This window comes from Phyllobates terribilis, unplaced genomic scaffold, assembly GCF_046119375.1.
Source record: "Phyllobates terribilis strain yellow unplaced genomic scaffold, ASM4611937v1 Scaffold_3__8_contigs__length_932513732, whole genome shotgun sequence".
NCBI classification, from domain to species: Eukaryota; Metazoa; Chordata; class Amphibia; order Anura; family Dendrobatidae; genus Phyllobates; species Phyllobates terribilis.
In genome coordinates, this window is record NW_027362763.1 from 144332961 (window position 1) to 144354768 (window position 21808).

Below are 21808 nucleotides of genomic sequence, written 5' to 3' on the forward strand. Positions count from 1 at the left end.
TACTGACCTCCATCAGGTTGCAAACTGAATATATATTTTTTCTGCATCTACCTCTGAAAAAATATTTGGGCTTCTAGCTGTGTGTGGGACTTTCTCTATTAGTCCATCTATACTGACCTCCATCAGGTTGCAAATTGAATATAATTTTTTTCTGCATCTAACCCAGCCAATAGTTTTGGCCTAATACCACAGTTTGGCCACTCAGCTCTGCTCGGTTCCCATCCATTGTTTTTTTGTGCAAACAACTCCAGAGTTGTGAATTAGTTAACCACCAAAATGAGTGGAAAAAGGCCTGCTGCTGGTGGAAAAGGGAATAGGCGTGTTGGGAAGGGGAAAAAAGGTTGTGTCCGTGGGGTAGGTGTTAAAGCAACAGTAACATCTGCAGAAGAAAGACCATCTTCCAGCCAAACTAAAATGTCTACTTCTTTTAGCGGACAATGTGATAAGATCCCTTTCTTACGGCCACGCCAATCGCTACAAATTCCAGATGAGGCACAAAAACAGCAGGTGCTTCAACAGATATCAAGGGCTCCTTTAAGTGGGCTCTCCTCCACATCAACTTCAACATCACAAATACTCCAGTCCTCAAAGGTGTCACCCCAATCGCACTTGCTTCCTCACAGCTCCCAAATCTCCAGCTGCCCGTCTGAGTATGAGGTAGAACAGATGGTTGAGTCTGCAGAGCTGTTTACTCATACTATAGCCTGGGAATCAGAGGTCGACTCCAGCGCTTCTGTGAATCCAGATGAGGAAATGATCTGCACTGATGCCCAGAATCTTTATGAATCGGATCCAGGACCAGACGCAGAAGGTTCTGACCATAATGTAGACCCTCATTCCCAAACTGTAACTCCTGTTGGTGGAGACAATGAGGAAGACGATGATGAGACTCAAATACCTGATTGGAGCGACAACTTTAGTTTTTTGTCAGGGCAGGAACAGGTTGGCTCTGAGGACGACGGGTGTGATAACGCACAGGGTGATGATGATGAGGTTGGAGATCCCACTTACTGTCAACCCACAGTCAGCCAAGAGATGAGGTCAGCAGAGGAGGTGGAGGAAGATGCTAGTGACGACGAGGTCAGGTTGCGCCTTCCTGGACAGAGACGTAGTACTGGAAGCACGTCAACAACTGCATCCTCAAACACAACTCTGCCTCTCACCACAAGTCGTGGTGGCTCTTCAGGTCGCATGGGTGCTAAGCCTTGCATAGCCTGAGCATTTTTTCAGATCGATAAAATGACCCAACTCGTGTTATCTGTAACATTTGTCAGCAAAAGCTAAGTAGAGGCCAAAAAATACATAGTTTGAGTACTTCATGCATGAACCGGCACATGGACATGAAGCATAAGTTGCAGTGGGAAGCTCAGTGTGGTACAATGCGGCCTATCCGGCCGGGCCAACCACCGTCTGCCATATCTTGTGCATCCACGGCCTCTTCATCCTCTGTGACTGGGGGGACAGCAGTCACACCTGTTTTGGGGCGCAGACCTGCCACCTCTTTACCCGCAACAGCCAGCGTGATTGGCAGGTCATCATATTCTTTGGAGGTGGTAACACCAGCTGGTGTTGAGCGCTGTCCGACATCGATAGCACCACCTTTGGATCAAGGCAACCTAACATGTCCGCCTGCATCTTCCTCACAGACCGGCAGTTTGCCGGGGACACCCTTATCAACCCCGTCTAAGCACAAAAGCCAGCCCTCGGTCCCTCAGATGTGGACAAGTAAAAGACCATTTCCTCCTAGCCATGAGAAAGCTAAGAGGTTGAATTTCACCATCTGCAAGCTCTTGGCTACAGAAATGCTGCCTTTCCGCCTGGTGGACACAGAGGATTTTCGAGACCTTATGTCCGTCGCAGTGCCCCAGTACCAGATGCCCAGTCGGCACTACTTCTCAAAGAAAGGTGTGCCTGCGCTCCACCAGCATGTCGCACACAACATCACCGCTTCTTTGAGAAACTCTGTGTGTGACAGGGTGCATTTCACCACAGACACTTGGACGAGTAGGCATGGACAGGGGCGTTACATGTCGCTGACTGGGCACTGGGTAACTATGGTGACAGCAGGACAAGGGGCTGCTGTCCAAGTCTTGCCGTCCCCACGAGTTGTGCGTCAATCCTCTTTATGTCAAAGTTCCTCCACTGCTTCTGCCTCCTCAACCTCCTCTCGGTCTTCCACCTGCACCCAAAGCCTGTCTGGTCATGCCACAAGCTTTCTAGCTGCGCAGAAGGGATCCTGCACACCTCCTTACTATGCTGGCAGTAGGGCTCAACGTCATCAGGCGGTTTTTACTTTGAAATGTCTGGGAAATGTGAGTCACACAGCTGAGAAGTTGTGGTCAGCTCTGGAGAACCAATTTCATGAACGGTTGTCTCCACTGGACCTGAAACCAGGGAAGGCCGTGTGCGACAATGCTGCAAACCTGGGTGCGGCCCTTCGCCGGGGCAATGTCACACACGTACCTTGGATGGCTCACGTGTTGAACCTGGTTGTCCAGCAATTTTTAGCCCACTATCCCAGACTAGATGGCCTTCTGCAGAGGGCACTGTCGCTGTGTGCTCACTTCCGTCGTTCGCATCAGCTCAGCGACGTACATCTCTACAGAAGTCGTTGGGCCTGCCACTTCACCGGCTAAAATGCGATGTGCCTACCTGGTGGAATTCAACTCTGCACATGTTGCAGCGACTGTGGCAGCACCGACAAGCCCTGGTGCAATATGTTCTGACGTATAGCCTGGGCCAACGAGATCCGGAGGTGGGGCAAATCACGCTGGAGGAGTGGTCTCAGATCAGGGACCTATGCACCCTTCTGCACAGTTTTGAAATGGCGACGAAGATGTTTAGTGCTGACGATGCCATTATCAGCATGACTATTCCGGTGATTTACATGCTGGAGCACATGTTAAACAGAATTCGGAGTCAGGTGGTGGCACAAGAGGAGATGGAGGAAGTAGAGGAGGAGGAGTTGTATGCGGAAGGGCTAACATCTGCAAGGTCCAGACGGTCGGCAGCACCAAGGCGGCAGCCATGTGAGGGTGGGGGAGATGGTTTTACCAGGGCGCATGGTAGCAGCCAAACTAGTGAGGAAGGTGCAGGAGCCCAGGAAGAAGTGGAGGACGAACTGATGGAAGACTCATCAGATGATGGAGACCTTGATCACATTTCTGTTGTGCGAGGTTGGGGGGAGAGGACAGAGGAAGGAAGCATGATTGTTACCTCGCCACCAACACAACAGGGACTTGGTGCTCCTGGATGCGCAACACACATGAGTGCCTTCTTGCTGCACTACCTGCAACATGACCCTCGAATTGTGAGAATTAGAAATAATCCTGACTACTGGGTTGCCACACTGTTAGATCCCCGGTACAAAAGTAAATTTGCAGAAATTATTCCTGCCATAGAAAGGGATGCACGCATGCAGGAGTATCAGCAGAGACTGTTGCAGAATCTTACATGTGCTTTTCCACAAAACACCAGTGGTGCACGTAGTGAATCTCACAGTTCCAACTTGCCAACCGTGGGACCGTCAAGTGTTCAGCACTCAAACCGTAACAGAACCACAGTATCTGCTGGTAACATCAATTTTGCGGAATCATTTCACCACTTTTTTAGCCCATCCTTTGCAAGGCCACAGGAGACAAGAAGTCTGACACATAGTCAACGCCTAGAGACGATGGTACAGGAGTATCTCCAAGTAAACATTGAAGCCATGACTGTGTCACTGGACCCTTGCTCTTTTTGGGCTTCCAATCTGGATAAATGGCCGGAGCTAGCCACTTACGCCTTGGAGATCTTGTCATGCCCCGCAGCCAGCGTTCTGTCTGAACGTGTGTTCAGCGCTGCTGGTGGTGTGCTGACAGATAAGCGCACGCGGCTCTCCACTGATAATGTAGACAGACTCACGTTCATAAAGATGAACAAATCATGGATCCGAAACGACTTTTCTACCCCTGTGTCATCCTGGGGAGAGTAAAAGCTTGATGATTGGTTAAAATCACCCTACCAACCGTTTTAAGCTTTCAAATTACTAATCATGTTTATCTGTATCTTGACTGGAAAATAATTTGGGCTTTGCAGCAGTGTGCAGCACTGATCCTATTAGCCCATCTATACTAAGCTCCACCAGATTTAAAATTAATAATAATTTTTAGCTGCATCTAGCCCGGAAAATAATTTTGGGGCTCCGAGATGCACAAGACACATAAGTGCCTTCTTGCTGCACTACCTGCAACATGACCCTCATATTGTCAGAATTTGAAGTAATCATGACTACTGGGTTGCCACACTCTTAGATCCCCCAAACTTTTCGATCAACCTTTTCATTTTAATAAAGACCAAAAAAATGGTCATTTTTGAAATTATAAGCATTAGCAGGTTATTAGAAAATGAAATCAAACAGTTTTCAACTCAAAACTTTATTCTAGGTGATGTTACATTTTCACATAGGACCCCTTGTTCGAAAGGAGCTTCTGAACTCTCTCGTCCATTGAATTTGTCAGGTTTTGGATGGTTTCTGCTTCAATTGTTTTGCATGAGGACAGAATACCCTCCCAGAGCTGTTGCTTAGATGTGAACTGCCTCCCGCCATCATAGACACTCCATTTGATGATGCTCCAGAGGTTCTGAATGGGGTAGAGGTCAGGGGAGCATGGGGGTCACACCATAAGTTTGTCCCCTTTTATGCCCATATCAGCCAGAGATGCAGATGTTTTATGTGCAGCATGAGATGGTGCATTATCATGCAAAAAAATGATCTTGCTGTGAAATACATGGTTCTTCTTCTTGAACCATGGCAGGAAGTGCTGTTTGAGAAAATCCACATACATTATGGAGTTCATCTTTAGCGCCTTCAGGGATCCTAAAGGGGCCGACAATCTCTCTCCCCATGATTCCAGCCCAAAACATTACTCCACCTCCTCCTTGTTGGCGCTGTAGCCGTGTTTGCGTGGGGTGTCCATCAACCAGCCATCCTCCACTCCATCCATCTGGACCATCGAGCGCGGCATGGCACTCATCCGTGAACAAAACAGTTTTGAAATCAGTCTTCATGTAATGTTTGGCCCACTGGAGCCGTTTCTGCTTGTGTGAAGTGGATAGAGGAGGTCAACAGGATGGCATATGCACAGCTGCAAACCTCTGAAGGACCCTGCATCTTGTTGTTCGGGGGACTTTGGAGGCACCAGCAGCTTCAAAAACTTGTCTGCTGCTATGACAAGGCTTTTTTGCCGCTGCTCTTTTAACCTGACGTAATTGCCTGTAGGAAAGAGTCCTCAATTTGCCCTTATCAGCACGCACACGTGTGTACTGTGAATCAGCTACATACTTCTTGATTGCCAAGACACTTCATCCTGATCATCGCACAATGTTGATTGTAGTCATGCCTTGACCTAAACACTCCACAATTTGTTGCTTCTCAGCAGCCGACACATCCTTTTTCTTTCCCAATATGGCAGAAAATGTAGGCTGCTTAATAATGTGAGACAGCCTTCTTAAGTAGTCTTGCCTTTCATTGGACACACCTGCCAAACTAATTAGCACAGGTGTCTGCAATTGCTTACAGTGATATAAAGAGCCCTGACACACATCACCATCAATGAGTTTAACTGACAAACAAACAAATTCTTCCCTTATCACTCCTAAACACTTTTTGCATAATAATTTGGAACACAGTGTACATGTGCTTTTCCACAAAACACCAGTGGTTCACGTAGTGAATCTTACAGTTCTAACTTGCCAACCGTGGTCTGTATGGAGTTGTTCAATAAAGGGCCCAAAATTAAGATAACATAGATGGGAGAGGTCTCTATGAATAGGAATTCCTAAGTATTTGATACCCTGTGAGGGCCAGGCAAAGGGAAAGTTGGACTGGATGGAATCCTATATGGATTTGGGGAGGGAGACATCGAGGGCCTCAGACTTCGCTGCATTGATTTTAAAATTTGACCATGTAACAAAGTGATCTATTTCAGCCATAACAGCATGGATGGATATATGTGATTGAGTGATATATACTAGTACATCATCAGCAAATAGAGAGCACTTGTACTCGGTGCCTCCCACCTCAATCCACCTAATATTGGGGTTATGGCGAATTGATGAGAGCAGGTGCTCCGTCACTAGGATGTATAAGAGAGGGGACAGAGGACATCCCTGCCTTGTCCCATTGGTGATTGTGAAAGGTGATGAAAATGTTCTGATGCACCCCCTGGGCCTTGGGACACCCGGAGCCGGACCCTTTTTGGTGGATGCTGGTGGTTGTAGTCTTCGTGGCGGCGACCCGGTTCCGTGGCTCAGGGTGGTCAAACCAGTGGCGGAACTATTTATGTGGTTTTGATGTTTAAATGTCCGACTACGCCACCCGTGGATTGCGGTCAGAGTGAACCGCCGCTGCAGGGCAGACCGCTGAGGCTGGTGTTGTGGGTGCAGCAGAGCGTAGCATAACTCCCCACGGGAGGAGTATAGCCTCAGGGCAGTGTATGCGGAGGATGGGGGTGATGGTGCAGGGCAGCAGCAGTAACGACACGGAGTCAGTGATGCAGTCCAGGGCCTTTACTCACAGTTCTTATTATCCAGACCACGTCTGCAGGTAACGGCTGCCCACGTCGTACTGTGCTCACCAGGTGAGGGGCTCAGACAACTCCCAGATAACTTTGGAGCGCTTCACAGGACCCCCTTTGTGTGTCCTTTGTCTGGCCTTTCTTACCAACCCTTCTGTCCGGCTGCCTCGGGCCTCCTCTTGGTAAACTTGGCTCCAGTTTCCCTGACCCTATGTGCTGCCCTCCTAGCGGGTGTAGCGAGGGGCTGCGCCACATAAAATGTCACAGCCTCCGGTTTCTAGCTGAGGGTCGTTTCCTGCCTCCACTAGTTTCGGGGACCGGTCTCCCCCTTTGGCCTGACCCCTCCATGCAGGTGGATTCGGGCGTGCGGTGGCGACTCGCCCGTCCGCACCCCTGGGATCCCTTCGTTCCTCGTTCCTGGAGCCTTCTCCGCTCCTCTTCCTTCCTTCTCCCTCTTCCAGGCCTGGGCCTCTGTTACTAGGCCCGCCTCCGGAGCAGAGCTCATGCAGAGCCCCTGCTCCCTGCCACTTCTGCTCAGACTTCTCTGCACTGAACTAAGATGGTGCCCACCTTTTATACTCCCTTCTCAATGCACCCAGGAACTGCTTCCTCCCTGCTCCTGCACTACAGGGTTCCCCTTCCTCAGTGTTCCCTCCCCCCACTCCAGCCAGGGACAGGGACTGTCGTGCCCATCTCAGGGGCATATTGGTCGCCCTGCCCCACGGCAATGTGGTGTAATGCATGCAGGTGTCGGGTCCTAATCCACACTCCATCCTTACCTGAGAGTGAGATATCACACCTCTGGGTGAGGTGCAATACCTCTGTAGCAACCGAGCCCTCAGGGTGCTACAGTTCCATTTATCTTCAGCCTAGGTGACGTATTGCGATACAGGGCCGTGATTTTGGCTATAAAAGGGTCCCCTAGACCCCTACCCCAAGCTTTTTAAGAGAATCATATATGGCGTGCCAGGAGACTCTATGGAATGCTTTCTCAGCATCCAACGAGAGTATCTAATTACAAATTTTTAACTGCATCTAGCCCAGGAAATACTTTGTGCCTAGTAGCAGTGTCTGCTAGTCAGCGGATTATCCCGGCTGTTAAGCAAGCTACACCACCTGTAGTTTGGACACTTAATTTTTTCAAAGGAAATGCTTCGGGACCAGGGGATACTCAGTGAAGAGCATCAGGAGGCACCCCAAGGCATAGGGGCTGGGACTGGCAGTAGGATGCCTTGCGGTGGACAGCCGAGCTCGATCCTTATAAAAGCTTTTTAACTGCAGCAGCTTTAGTGGACGCTACTGGAGCTGGAATTACGCGGCTGCTGGCATGAGACTTGCCCTCCAATAGATCCTTGTAAATGGATTTAAAGTGTATTCATTCAAATTAGAGAGACAATTTAAATTAAAAAGCTTAGAGCTGCCTCCACCACAAGGGGGCTCGCTCGACCCACCAGTGGACAGGCACCAGTATTGGGAGAGAGGGGCTGGCCGTCAGGGTTCACCGCGGCTCTAGCACAAACCCGGCGACACGGAGGTGGCACGGGCAGGAGCGGACTGAACGTATCAGCTTCTCACTTTTTGGATTTTAGAAGGGCATGACATGCCTATATCTGTGTCTCCCCCTCCTTTTACTCCTCCACCTCTTTTCTTTTCTCATGACTATATGTACTTGTCAATTTTCCATGTGTTAGTTGTGTCTTCTAAGTAATTTGTCAGCTTTTGGACACCTTTGAAGGTGTTTTCTATGTGTTTCTATGTGTTTTTGTTTGCCTGCCATTGGTTTTAACGGTGTTCGACGAACAGTTCGACGAACAGTTCGGCGAACACACGGGTGTTCGACGAACCGAACCGAACTCGAACACTACGGGGGTGGCTCAACACTATTTAAAACCTCCTCCAAATACACCTCTGGATCCTCTGTTTTCAGTATTATCCCTGAGCTCCAACACCGCCAGTTGGCGCTCGGAAGTGCCGTCTGCACAGTCAACACTTGCTGCCATGTTATTGGGGTTCAGTAACGTCAGCTGTTCCCCTGCTGTGCGGACGGCAATTTCTCCTGCTCTGTCCACATTCTCACTACTACAGATTTTAAAGTTGCTCCAATTACACCTCTGGCTCCTCTGTTTTCAGTATAATCCCTGAGCTCCAACACCGCCAGTTGGCGCTCGGAAGTGCCGTCTGCACAGTGAACACTTGCTGCCGTGTTATTGGGGTTCAGTAACGTCAGCTGTTCCCCTGCTGTGCGGACGGCAATTTCTCCTGCTCTGTCCACATCCACTGTACTACTGATTTAAAACCTCCTCCAAATACACCTCTGGCTCCTCTGTTTTCAGTATTATCCCTGAGCTCCAACACCGCCAGTTGGCGCTTGGAAGTGCCGTCTGCACAGTCAACACTTGCTGCCATGTTATTGGGGTTCAGTAACGTCAGCTGTTCCCCTGCTGTGCGGACGGCAATTTCTCCTGCTCTGTCCACATTCTCACTACTACAGATTTTAAAGTTGCTCCAATTACACCTCTGGCTCCTCTGTTTTCAGTATTATCCCTGAGCTCCAACATCGCCAATTGGCGCTCGGAAGTGCCTTCTGCACAGTCAACACTTGCTGCCGTTTTATTGGGGCTCAGTAACGTCAGCTGTTCCCCTGCTGTGCGGACGGCAATTTCTCCTGCTCTGTCCACATCCACTGTACTACTGATTTAAAACCTCCTCCAAATACACCTCTGGCTCCTCTGTTTTCAGTAATATCCCTGAGCTTCAACACCGCCAGTTGGCGCTCGGAAGTGCATTCTGCACAGTCAACACTTGCTGCCGTGTCATTGGGGTTCAGTAGCGTCAGCTGTTCCCCTGCTGTGCGGACGGCAATTACTCCTGCTCTGTCCACATCCACTGTGCTACTGATTTAAAACCTCCTCCAAATACACCTCTGGCTCCTCTGTTTTCAGTACTATCCCTGAGCTCCAACACCGCCAGTTGGCGCTCGGAAGTGCCGTCTGCACAGTCAACACTTGCTGCCGTGTTATTGGGGTTCGGTAATGTCAGCTGTTCCCCTGCTGTGCGGACGGCAATTTCTCCTGCTTTGTCCACATCCACTGTACTACTGATTTAAAACCTCCTCCAAATACACTTCTGGCTCCTCTGTTTTTAGTATTTACCCTGGGCTCCAACACCGCTAGTTGCTGCTCAGAAGTGCCGTCTGCACAGTCAACGCTTGCTCCAGTGTTATTGGGGTTCAGTAACGTCAGCTGTTCCCCTGCTGTGTGTCCGGCAAATTCTCCTGTTTTTTCCACATCCACTGTACTACTGATTTAAAACTTGCTCCAATTACACCTCTGGCTCCACTCTGTTTTTAGTATTTACCCTGGGTTCCAGCACCGCCAGCTGGTTCTCGGTAGTTCCATTTGCTCTTGTACCTTCTACTACCCATCCGGGTTCCAGTACCGTCAGCTGGTTCTCGGCAGTGCCTTTGGATTAGGTGCCTCCTTCTTGGTATCCAAGTTCCACCAACGTCTGCTGGTCCTTGGTAGTGCTTTCTGGCACAGGTACCTCCTGCCCAGCCTGGTTCCAGCACGCCAGCTGTTTCCGGGTAGTGTCAACGTCACTTTGCCTCCAATGCGTTGTCCTGTCGTGTTGCGGTCGGGTTAGCCGACTCTATGGTGCCTGCAGTTTAGGTGACTCCTATGTGGGCTGCGGGATCTGGCAATGAAGGCTGGTTCCATAGTGCCAATAGGACAAGCACCCCCTGTAGGACTGTGGGTTTTGGTAACTGCGGCCGGCTCGCGGCCTTGAACTTTTCTTTACATGGGTACCTTCTGCTACCCATCCAGGTTCCAGTACCGTCAGCTGGTTCTCGGCAGTGCCTTTGGATTAGTTGCCTCCTTCTCGGTATCCAAGTTCCACCAACGTCTGCTGGTCCTTGGTAGTGCTTTCTGGCACAGGTACCTCCTGCTTAGTAACCGAGTTCCAGTACCGTCAGCTGGTCTTCGGCAGTTCCATTGGCTCTTGTACCTTCTACTACCCATCCGGGTTCCAGTACCGTCAGCTGGTTCTCGGCAGTGTCTTTGGCACAGGTACTCCCTCCTGCCCAGCCTGGTTCCAGCACGCCAGCTGTTTCCGGGTAGTGTCAACGTCACTTTGCCTCCAATGCGTTGTCCTGTCGTGTTGCGGTCGGGTTAGCCGACTCTATGGTGCCTGCAGTTTAGGTGACTCCTATGTGGGCTGCGGGATCTGGCAATGAAGGCTGGTTCCATAGTGCCAATAAGACAAGCACCCCCTGTAGGACTGTGGGTTTTGGTAACTGCGGCTGGCTCGCGGCCTTGAACTTTTCTTTACATGGGTACCTTCTACTACCCATCCAGGTTCCAGTACCGTCAGCTGGTTCTCGGCAGTGCCTTTGGATTAGGTGCCTCCTTCTCGGTATCCAAGTTCCACCAACGTCTGCTGGTCCTTGGTAGTGCTTTCTGGCACAGGTACCTCCTGCTTAGTAACCGAGTTCCAGTACCGTCAGCTGGTCTTCGGCAGTTCCATTGGCTCTTGTACCTTCTACTACCCATCCGGGTTCCAGTACCGTCAGCTGGTTCTCGGCAGTGTCTTTGGCACAGGTACTCCCTCCTGCCCAGCCTGGTTCCAGCACGCCAGCTGTTTCCAGGTAGTGTCAACGTCACTTCGCCTCCAATGCGTTGTCCTGTCGTGTTGCGGTCGGGTTAGCCGACACTATGGTGCCTGCAGTTTAGGTGACTCCTATGTGGGCTGCGGGATCTGGCAATGAAGGCTGGTTCCATAGTGCCAATAGGACAAGCACCCCCTGTAGCACTGTGGGTTTTGGTAACTGCGGCCGGCTCGCGGCCTTGAACTTTTTTTACATGGGTACCTTCTGCTACCCATCCGGGTTCCAGTACCGTCAGCTGGTTCTCGGCAGTGCCTTTGGATTAGGTGCCTCCTTCTCGGTATCCAACTTCCACCAACGTCTGCTGGTCCTTGGTAGTGCTTTCTGGCACAGGTACCTCCTGCTTAGTAACCGAGTTTCAGTACCGTCAGCTGGTCTTCGGCAGTTCCATTGGCTCATGTACCTTCTACTACCCATCCGGGTTCCAGTACCGTCAGCTGGTTCTCGGCAGTGTCTTTGGCACGGGTACTCCCTCCTGCCCAGCCTGGTTCCAGCACGCCAGCTGTTTCCGGGTAGTGTCAACGTCACTTTGCCTCCAATGCGTTGTCCTGTCGTGTTGCGGTCGGGTTAGCCGACTCTATGGTGCCTGCAGTTTAGGTGACTCCTATGTGGGCTGCGGGATCTGGCAATGAAGGCTGGTTCCATTGTGCCAATAGGACAAGCACCTCCTGTAGGACTGTGGGTTTTGGCAATTGCGGCCGGCTCGCGGCCTTGAACTTTTTTTTACATGGGTACCTTCTGCTACCCATTCGGGTTCCAGTACCGTCAGCTGGTTCTCGGCAGTGCCTTTGGATTAGGTGCCTCCTTCTCGGTATCCAAGTTCCACCAACGTCTGCTGGTCCTTGGTAGTGCTTTCTGGCACAGGTACCTCTTGCTTAGTAACCGAGTTCCAGTACCGTCAGCTGGTCTTTGGCAGTTCCATTGGCTCTTGTACCTTCTGCTACCCATCCGGGTTCCAGTACCGTCAGCTGGTCCTTGATAGTTCCATTTGCTCTTGTACCTTCTACTACCCATCCAGGTTCCAATACCGTCAGCTGGTTCTCGGCAGTGACTTTGGCACGGGTACTCCCTCCTGCCCAGCCTGGTTCCAGCACGCCAGCTGTTTCCGGGTAGTGTCAATGTCACTTTGCCTCCAATGCTTTGTCCTGTCGTGTTGCGGTTGGGTTAGCCGACTCTATGGTGCCTGCAGTTTAGGTGACTCCTATGTGGGCTGTGGGATCTGGCAATGAAGGCTGGTTCCATAGTGCCAATAGGACAAGCACCCCCTGTAGGACTGTGTGTTTTGGTAACTGCGGCCGGCTCGCGGCCTTGAACTTTTTTTTACATGGGTACCTTCTGCTACCCATCCGGGTTCCAGTACCGTCAGCTGGTTCTCGGCAGTGCCTTTGGATTAGGTGCCTCCTTCTCGGTATCCAAGTTCCATCAACGTCTGCTGGTCCTTGGTAGTGCTTTCTGGCACAGGTACCGCCTGCTTAGTAACCGAGTTCCAGTACCGTCAGCTGGTCTTCAGCAGTTCCATTGGCTCTTGTACCTTCTGCTACCCATCCGGGTTCCAGTACCGTCAGCTGGTCCTCGATAGTTCCATTTGCTCTTGTACCTTCTACTACCCTTCCAGGTTCCAGTACCGTCAGCTGGTTCTCGGCAGTGACTTTGGCACGGGTACTCCCTCCAGCCCAGCCTGGTTCCAGCACGCCAGCTGTTTCCGGGTAGTGTCAACGTCACTTTGCCTCCAATGCGTTGTCCTGTCGTGTTGCGGTCGGGTTAGCCGACTCTATGGTGCCTGCAGTTTAGGTGACTCCTATGTGGGCTGTGGGATCTAGCAATAAATGCTGGTTCCATAGTGCCAATAGGACAAGCACCCCCTGTAGGACTGTGGGTTTTGGTAACTGCGGCCGGCTCGCGGCCTTGAACTTTTTTTTACATGGGTATCTTCTGCTACCCATCCGGGTTCCAGTACCGTCAGCTGGTTCTCGGCAGTGCCTTTGGATTAGGTGCCTCCTTCTCGGTATCCAAGTTCCACCAACGTCTGCTGGTCCTTGGTAGTGCTTTCTGGCACAGGTACCTCCTGCTTAGTAACCGAATTCCAGTACCGTCAGCTTGTCTTCGGCAGTTCCATTGGCTCTTGTACCTTCTGCTACCCATCCGGGTTCCAGTACCGTCAGCTGGTCCTTGGTAGTTCCTCAGCTTTCTTGTACCTTCTGCTACATTTCCAAGTTCAAGCTTTTTGAAATGGTTCTTGGTAATCACTCTGGATCTCCCTGACGAGGACCCTGAAGACGATGACCCTGAAGACCAACCCTAAGAAGACGAGGACCCCGAAGACGACGACTCTGAAGACGAGGACCCTGAAGGCCACCCCGACGAAGACGAGGACCCTGATACCACCCCGAAGAAGACGAGGACCCTGAAGACCACCCCGAAGAAGACGAGGACCCTGAAGACCACCCCGAAGAAGAGGAGGACCCCGAAGACGAGGACCCAGAAGACCAACCCGAAGAAGACGAGGACCCCGAAGACGAGGACCCCCGAAGACGACGACCCTGAAGACCACCCCGAAGAAGACCAAGAAGATGACCCTGAAGAAGTTGACCAAGAGGACAAAGAAGAGAAGACAAGCACCAAGATACAGAAGAACAAGAGACAGAAAACCAAGAAGCAGAAATACAAGAAGCTGCAGAACAAAAAGCGGAAGAACATTAAGCATAAGACTAAAAATCAGAGCAAAAGATAATATCTAAATTATAAGCAGAAGATGACTAATCAGTGTATGGGGGTGAGTCCGTTCCTCCTCGTGGTGCCCCTGGAAAAGACCTGCTGCTGCAGGCCAAACTGAACGCGGACAAATCCTGTTGTAAATCTTTTGTGACGGGCAGAACGAAAGGTGTAATGTCCAACCTTTTATAGATAACAACTAGAGATGAGCGTTGTTCTACTCGAACTGTTCGCCAATCTCAAATTCGAGCTGTTTTGGGCGGTGTTCGAGCCGGTCGGCGAACACGAACAATTTGAGAAAAATTCGGCTGTTCGAGGTTAGGTTCGATAACTGTTCGTGCACCAAAATCATAACTGGATTTTTTCTCAGTAATGATGAAAATTAATGTTAATACGCAGTTTGAGTGTACAGCGGGGCGGGGGGAGGGGCAGGGGATGGATCTCTGCAGGAACAATGAAGATCTCCATTTTTTTTTCTCTTTCCCGCATTTGCAGTGGGGAGGTGCAATCTGTCAGCCTATCAGCAGCGCACACACGGAGCGAAGTGCTTTTTTTCACACAAGCAAGGGCATGTGTGATTGGCAGTGTATGTCACATGTCCTTGCCCTATAAGACCAAGCCATTTTCCCCGTCGCCACCATTTTCTCACTGCTGCAGCTGCGTGTTAGACGGCACCGCTGTTGCTGTGTGCGCTATACCTTGTTAATTTCAAGCCAATTTTCGCACAAATATACAGATAGCTTGGGAGTAGGGAATAGTTGTGATTGCAGTCCTTTTAAGGACTAGGTTACAGCATTTCCTACGACTTTTATCAGGCAGGTCTGTGCTCTTAAATAGATAGATTGTGGGAGTAAAGACTAATTGTAATTGGAGTCCTTTTCAGGACTAGGTTACATCAGTTCCTATCAGTTTTTGCCAGGCAGGTCTGTGCCAGTGCTGTGCAAGTTTTTTTCACAGCATTTGGCTGAATCTAGCAAAGCTAATCCTTTTTGGCCTATTGCAGAGTGTGTTAGTCAGTGGAGTAGCCTATCTGTGTTGCAAGATATACCACCTGTGTATAGAATACCAATTTTTTTACTGCACCTAGTGAAGTAAAATCTTTTGGGCATAGCATCATTCTATTAGTCCATCTATACTGACCTCCATCAGGTTGCAAACTGAATATAATTTTTTTCTGCATCTATCTCTGAAAAAATATTTGGGCTTCTAGCAGTGTGTGGGACTTGGTCTATTAGTCCATCTATACTGACCTCCATCAGGTTGCAAATTAAAAATAATTTTTTTCTTCATTTAGCTCTGAAAAAATATTTGGGCTTCTAGCAGTGTGTGGGACTTGTTCTATTAGTCCTTCTATACTGACCTCCAGCAGGTTGCAAATTGAATATAATTTTTTTCTGCATCTAGCTCTGAAAAAATATTTGGGCTTCTAGCGGTGTGTGGGACTTGGTCTATTAGTCCATCTATACTGACCTCCATCAGGTTGCAAATTAAAAATAATTTTTTTCTGCATCTAGCTCTGAAAAAATATTTGGGCTTCTAGCAGTGTGTGGGACTTGGTCTATTAGTCCATCTATACTGACCTCCATCAGGTTGCAAATTGAATAAAAAAATTTTCTGCATCTAGCTCTGAAAAAATATTTGGGCTTCTAGCGGTGTGTGGGACTTGGTCTATTAGTCCATCTATACTGACTTCCATCAGGTTGCAAATTAAAAATAATTTTTTTCTGCATCTAGCTCTGAAAAAATATTTGGGCTTCTAGCAGTGTGTGGGACTTGGTCTATTAGTCCATCTATACTGACCTCCATCAGGTTGCAAATTAAAAATAATTTTTTTCTTCATTTAGCTCTGAAAAAATATTTGGGCTTCTAGCAGTGTGTGGGACTTGTTCTATTAGTCCTTCTATACTGACGTCCAGCAGGTTGCAAATTGAATATAATTTTTTTCTGCATCTAGCTCTGAAAAAATATTTGGGCTTCTAGCGGTGTGTGGGACTTGGTCTATTAGTCCATCTATACTGACCTCCATCAGGTTGCAAATTAAAAATAATTTTTTTCTGCATCTAGCTCTGAAAAAATATTTGGACTTCTAGCAGTGTGTGGGACTTGGTCTATTAGTCCATCTATACTGACCTCCATCAGGTTGCAAATTAAAAATAATTTTTTTCTGCATCTAGCTCTGAAAAAATATTTGGGCTTCTAGCAGTGTGTGGGAATTGGTCTATTAGTCCATCTATACTGACCTCCATCAGGTTGCAAATTAAAAATAATTTTTTTCTTCATTTAGCTCTGAAAAAATATTTGGGCTTCTAGCAGTGTGTGGGACTTGTTCTATTAGTCCTTCTATACTGACCTCCAGCAGGTTGCAAATTGAATATAATTTTTTTCTGCATCTAGCTCTGAAAAAATATTTGGGCTTCTAGCGGTGTGTGGGACTTGGTCTATTAGTCCATCTATACTGACCTCCATCAGGTTGCAAATTAAAAATAATTTTTTTCTGCATCTAGCTCTGAAAAAATATTTGGGCTTCTAGCAGTGTGTGGGACATGGTCTATTAGTCCATCTATACTGACCTCCATCAGGTTGCAAATTAAAAATAATTTTTTTCTGCATCTAGCTCTGAAAAAATATTTGGGCTTCTAGCAGTGTGTGGGACTTGGTCTATTAGTCCATCTATACTGACCTCCATCAGGTTGCAAATTGAATAAAAAAATTTTCTGCATCTAGCTCTGAAAAAATATTTGGGCTTCTAGCGGTGTGTGGGACTTGGTCTATTAGTCCATCTATACTGACCTCCATCAGGTTGCAAATTAAAAATAATTTTTTTCTGCATCTAACCCAGCCAATAGTTTTGGCCTAATACCACAGTTTGGCCACTCAGCTCTGCTCGGTTACCATCCATTGTTTTTTTGTGCAAACAACTCCAGAGTTGTGAATTAGTTAACCACCAAAATGAGTGGAAAAAGGCCTGCTGCTGGTGGAAAGGGGAATAGGCGTGTTGGGAAGGGGAAAAAAGGTTGTGTCCGTGGGGTAGGTGCAGAAGAAAGACCATCTTCCAGCCAAACTAAAATGTCTACTTCTTTTAGCGGACAATGTGATAAGATCCCTTTCTTACGGCCACGCCAATCGCTACAAATTCCAGATGAGGCACAAAAACAGCAGGTGCTTCATCGGATATCAAGTGCTCCTTTAAGTGGGCTCTCCTCCACATCAACTTCAACATCACAAATACTCCAGTCCTCAAAGGTGTCACCCAAATCGCACTTGCTTCCTCACAGCTCCCAAATCTCCAGCTGCCCGTCTGAGTATGAGGTAGAACAGATGGTTGAGTCTGCAGAGCTGTTTACTCATACTATAGCCTGGGAATCAGAGGTCGACTCCAGCGCTTCTGTGAATCCAGACGAGGAAATGATCTGCACTGATGCCCAGAATCTTTATGAGTCGGATCCAGGACCAGACGCAGAAGGTTCTGACCATAATGTAGACCCTCATTCCCAAACTGTAACTCCTGTTGGTGGAGACAATGAGGAAGACGATGATAAGACTCAAATACCTGATTGGAGCGACAACTTTAGTTTTTTGTCAGGGCAGGAACAGGTTGGCTCTGAGGACGACGGGTGTGATAACGCACAGGGTGATGATGATGAGGTCGGAGATCCCACTTACTGTCAACCCACAGTCAGCCAAGAGATGAGGTCAGCAGAGGAGGTGGATGAAGATGCTAGTGACGACGAGGTCAGGTTGCGCCTTCTTGGACAGAGACGTAGTACTGGAAGCACGTCAACAACTGCATCCTCAAACACAACTCTGCCTCTCACCACAAGTCGTGGTGGCTTTTCAGGTCGCATGGGTGCTAAGCCTTGCATAGCCTGGGCATTTTTTCAGATCGATAAAGATGACCCAACTCATGTTATCTGTAACATTTGTCAGCAAAAGCTAAGTAGAAGCCAAAAAATACATAGTTTGAGTACTTCATGCATGAACCGGCACATTGGCATGAAGCATAAGTTGCAGTGGGAAGCTCAGTGTGCTACAATGCGGTCTAGCCGGCCGGGCCAACCACCGTCTGCCATATCTTGTGCATCCGCGGCCTCTTCATCCTCTGTGACTGGGGGGACAGCAGTCACACCTGTTTTGGGGCGCAGACCTGCCACCTCTTTACCCGCAACAGCCAGCGTGATTGGCAGGTCATCATTTTCTTTGGAGGTGGTAACACCAGCTGGTCTTGAGCGCTGTCCGACATCGATAGCACCACCTTTGGATCAAGGCAACCTAACATGTCCGCCTGCATCTTCCTCACAGACCGGCAGTTTGCCGGGGACACCCTTATCAACCCCGTCTAAGCACAATAGCCAGCCCTCGGTCCCTCAGATGTGGACAAGTAAAAGACCATTTCCTCCTAGCCATGAGAAAGCTAAGAGGTTGAATTTCACCATCTGCAAGCTCTTGGCTACAGAAATGCTGCCTTTCCGCCTGGTGGACACAGAGGATTTTCGAGACCTTATGTCCGTCGCAGTGCCCCAGTACCAGATGCCCAGTCGGCACTACTTCTCAAAGAAAGGTGTGCCTGCGCTCCACCAGCATGTCGCACACAACATCACCGCTTCTTTGAGAAACTCTGTGTGTGACAGGGTGCATTTCACCACAGACACTTGGACGAGTAGGCATGGACAGGGGCGTTACATGTCGCTGACTGGGCACTGGGTAACTATGGTGACAGCAGGACAAGGGGCTGCTGTCCAAGTCTTGCCGTCCCCACGAGTTGTGCGTCAATCCTCTTTATGTCATTTTTCCTCCAATGCTTCTGCCTCCTCAACCTCCTCTCGGTCTTCCACCTGCACCCAAAGCCTGTCTGGTCATGCCACAAGCTTTCTAACTGCGCAGAAGGGATCCTGCACACCTCCTTACTATGCTGGCAGTAGGGCTCAACGTCATCAGGCGGTTTTTACATTGAAATGTCTGGGAAATGTGAGTCACACAGCTGAGGAGTTGTGGTCAGCTCTGGAGAACCAATTTCATGAATGGTTGTCTCCACTGGACCTGAAACCAGGGAAGGCCGTGTGCGACAATGCTGCAAACCTGGGTGCGGCCCTTCGCCGGGGCAATGTCACACACGTGCCTTGTATGGCTCACGTGTTGAACCTGGTTGTCCAGCAATTTTTAGCCCACTGTCCCAGTGGTGCACGTAGTGAATCTCACAGTTCCAACTTGCCAACCGTGGGACCGTCAAGTGTTCAGCACTCAAACCGTAACAGAACCACAGTATCTGCTGGTAACATCAATTTTGCGGAATCATTTCACCACTTTTTTAGCCCATCCTTTGCAAGGCCACAGGAGACAAGAAGTCTGACACATAGTCAACGCCTAGAGACGATGGTACAGGAGTATCTCCAAGTAAACATTGAAGCCACGACTGTGTCACTGGACCCTTGCTCTTTTTGGGCTTCCAATCTGGATAAATGGCCGGAGCTAGCCACTTACGCCTTGGAGATCTTGTCATGCCCCGCAGCCAGCGTTCTGTCTGAACGTGTGTTCAGCGCTGCTGGTGGTGTGCTGACAGATAAGCGCACGCGGCTCTCCACTGATAATGTAGACAGACTCACGTTCATAAAGATGAACAAATCATGGATCCGAAACGACTTTTCTACCCCTGTGTCATCCTGGGGAGAGTAAAAGCTTGATGATTGGTTAAAATCACCCTACCAACCGTTTTAAGCTTTCAAATTACTAATCATGTTTATCTGTATCTTGACTGGAAAATAATTTGGGCTTTGTAGCAGTGTGCAGCACTGATCCTATTAGGCCATCTATAATAAGCTTCACCAGATTTAAAATTAAAAATAATTTTTAGCTGCATCTAGCCCGGAAAATAATTTTGGGGCTCCGAGATGCGCAAGACACATAAGTGCCTTCTTGCTGCACTACCTGCAGCATGACCCTCATATTGTCAGAATTCGAAGTAATCATGACTACTGGGTTGCCACACTCTTAGATCCCCCAAACTTTTCGATCAACCTTTTCATTTTAATAAAGACCAAAAAAATGGTCATTTTTGAAATTATAAGCATTAGCAGGTTGTTAGAAACTGAAATCAAACAGTTTTCAACTCAAAACTTTATTCTAGGTGATGTTACATTTTCACATAGGACCCCTTGTTCGAAAGGAGCTTCTGAACTCTCTCGTCCATTGAATTTGTCAGGTTTTGGATGGTTTCTGCTTCAATTGTTTTGCATGAGGACAGAATACCCTCCCAGAGCTGTTGCTTAGATGTGAACTGCCTCCCGCCATCATAGACACTCCTTTTAATGATGCTCCAAAGGTTCTGAATGGGGTAGAGGTCAGGGGAGCATGGGGGTCACACCATAAGTTTGACCCCTTTTATGCCCATATCAGCCAGAGATGCAGATGTTTTATGTGCAGCATGAGATGGTGCATTATCATGCAGAAAAATGATCTTGCTGTGAAATACACGGTTCTTCTTCTTGAACCATGGCAGGAAGTGCTGTTTGAGAAAATCCACATACATTATGGAGTTCATCTTTAGCGCCTTCAGGGATCCTAAAGGGGCCGACAATCTCTCTCCCCATGATTCCAGCCCAAAACATTACTCTACCTCCTCCTTGTTGGCGCTGTAGCCGTGTTTGCGTGGGGTGTCCATCAACCAGCCATCCTCCACTCCATTCATCTGGACCATCGAGCGCTGCACGGCACTCATCCGTGAACAAAACAGTTTTGAAATCAGTCTTCATGTAATGTTTGGCCCACTGGAGCCGTTTCTGCTTGTGTGAAGAGGATAGAGGAGGTCGACAGGATGGCGTATGCACAGCTGCAAACCTCTGAAGGACCCTGCATCTTGTTGTTCGGGGGACGTTGGAGGCACAAGCAGCTTCAAAAACTTGTCTGCTGCTATGACAAGGCTTTTTTGCCGCTGCTCTTTCAACCTGACGTAATTGCCTGTAGGAAAGAGTCCTCAATTTGCCCTTATCAGCACGCACACGTGTGTACTGTGAATCAGCTACATACTTCTTGATTGCCAAGACACTTCATCCTGATCATCGCACAATGTTGATTGTAGTCATGCCTTGACCTAAACACTCCACAATTTGTTGCTTCTCAGCAGCCGACACATCCTTTTTCTTTCCCATTTTGGCAGAAAATGTAGGCTGCTTAATAATGTGAGAGAGCCTTCTTAAGTAGTCTTGCCTTTCATTGGACACACCTGCCAAACTAATTAGCACAGGTGTCTGCAATTGCTTACAGTGATATAAAGAGCCCTGACACACATCACCATCAATGAGTTTAACTGACAAACAAACAAATTCTTCCCTTATCACTCCTAAACACTTTTTGCATAATAATTTGGAACGCGGTGTACATGTGCTTTTCCACAAAACACCAGTGGTTCACGTAGTGAATCTTACAGTTCTAACTTGCCAACCGTGGTCTGTATGGAATTGTTCAATAAAGGGCCCAAAATTAAGATAACATAGATGGGAGAGGTCTCTATGAATAGGAATTCCTAAGTATTTGATACCCTGTGAGGGCCAGGCAAAGGGAAAGTTGGACTGGATGGAATCCTATATGGATTTAGGGAGGGAGACATCGAGGGCCTCAGACTTCGCTGCATTGATTTTAAAATTTTACCATATAACAAAGTGATCTATTTCAGCCATAACAGCAGGGATGGATATATGTGATTGAGTGATATATACTAGGACATCATCAGCAAATAGAGAGCACTTGTACTCGGTGCCTCCCACCTCAATCCACCTAATATTGGGGTTATGGCGAATTGATGAGAGCAGGTGCTCCATCACTAGGATGTATAAGAGAGGGGACAGAGGACATCCCTGCCTTGTCCCATTGGTGATTGTGAAAG